The sequence below is a fragment of the Sus scrofa genome, unplaced genomic scaffold, assembly GCF_000003025.6.
Source record: "Sus scrofa isolate TJ Tabasco breed Duroc unplaced genomic scaffold, Sscrofa11.1 Contig740, whole genome shotgun sequence".
NCBI classification, from domain to species: Eukaryota; Metazoa; Chordata; class Mammalia; order Artiodactyla; family Suidae; genus Sus; species Sus scrofa.
Genome location: NW_018085303.1, coordinates 279,620 through 281,513, shown reverse-complemented (window position 1 = coordinate 281,513; position 1,894 = coordinate 279,620).

Genomic DNA, 1,894 nt, shown 5'->3' with positions numbered 1-1,894 from the left:
AGATACGTAGTATTGTAGACAGTTCTTAAATTTCCCAGGGACAGAAATCTGAAGTCACTTTGTCATCTTAAAAGTAACTGTAAGGAAAAAAATAAATAAATTGAGAAAGAAAGAGACAGAAATAAATCCAGAGAGACAAGTGAAATAAAGTGATTATAAAGAAAGAATGAATTTCTCTAAGGAATTTAGTGAACTTTTCACTAGACTGAAACCTAAACAAGGTCTTTCCAGGAGTTCTCTTGTAGCACAGGGGGTTAAGTATCCTGCATTGCTGCAGCTGTGGTGTACGTCCCAGCTGTGGCATAAGGTCGCAGCTGTAACTCAGATTTCATTTCTGGCCAGGAACTACCACATGCCCCAGGTGTGGCCATAAAAAGAAAAAATAAATAAATAAAATTTTTAAAAAGGTCTTTACAACACCAGCTGATAGCATTATGGTCTCCACGCTTGCAAGTTTATGAGATGAAAGAAAAAGACTGGGCTTTCTCCTGCCCTCTCTCCAGAGCTGCCCAGAATATGGACTGCTCCAAAGAAGCATATTCTATGGAATATTCTATAGCATATTCTATAGAAAGAATAACAAATGTGTAAAAGACAACTGACATGTAAATTAATTTTATTATATTAAATAAGCTTAAATTCTCAGACCTAGGCAAATTATATCCCAGGGTGCAGGCAGAATTTACAGATGTGATTTGAAAACCACTATTGGTGTCTTAAAGAGACTTCTGAGGATGAAAAAAAATTTTAACTGAAATTAAACAACGGTACTAGTTTAAAGTAAAAAGTTGTTTCTAAGAATTTTTCATAAGCCCTCTGTTCAGTAATACATGCTAGAAATTTTCCAGATACAATGTCATTTTCACCACTTTTGTATTATTTCTCTATTTTTAGCTTAGTTAGCCATCTATCTGTAATTGTTGATAATAATACCTGTTAGCCTAGAGAAAGCTTTAAGTGATCTGGAAAAGCATTTTTTTTAATGTTCTATGTATTTTAATCAAAAACATAGGTGAAAATAATTAGAAATTTTATCAAATCCATAGGCAATAAAAATAGAACTGGAAATTAATATTTTAATGTTTAAATTAAAATTAAATTAATATTTTAATTTTTAAAGCTAATATTTTAAAGATCTCAATCAGCTGAAACACTTGGTGAAACTTAGCAACTAACCTCCCTCACTTCAAACACTCAATGACTCAAGCGTAAAATGGGGCCAGACTGGTTTTAAAGAAGTTCTTGTGAGCAAAACTCTAAGGGCTCTGGTAAAATAAAAAACAATAAAAGTCAGAAGTAAAAAGTTACTGCCCAAAAAAACTAAAGAATTTAACCCTCCATGAGTTTCTAGAGCAAAATAGATTATAGTATCACAGTGCTCTGAGTCAGCCACACAGTATGAGGGAGATTGCATTCAGTTTTAGTAAGATCACATCTTCAGAAAGGTATGAGGAATCAAAATAAGGCAGCTAGGAGGGTGAGCACGCTGGAAATCGTGTCATATTCAGTTGAAGAAACAAAAGGTGCTTAGTTCAAATAGAGAAGATATGAATATCTTCCTAAAATTTTTTTTTTTTTTTTGGTCTTTTCTAGAGCTGCTCCCACGGCATATGGAGGTTCCCAGGCTAGGGGTCTAATCGGAGCTGTAGCCACCAGCCTACACCACAGCCACAGCAATGCAGATCCTTAAGCCACTGAGCAAGGCCAGGGATCGAACCCGCAACCTCATGGTTCCTAGTCAGATTCATTAACCACTGAGCCACAACGGGAACTCCCCTAAAATATTTTTAAATGCTGCTGTGTAGTCTTACTCTGAGTTTCATCATAATGTAGTTGAAACAACACAAATCTGCTCAGCACTGCCCTTAATGCTTTCCCGTGGCTCAAATGTTAC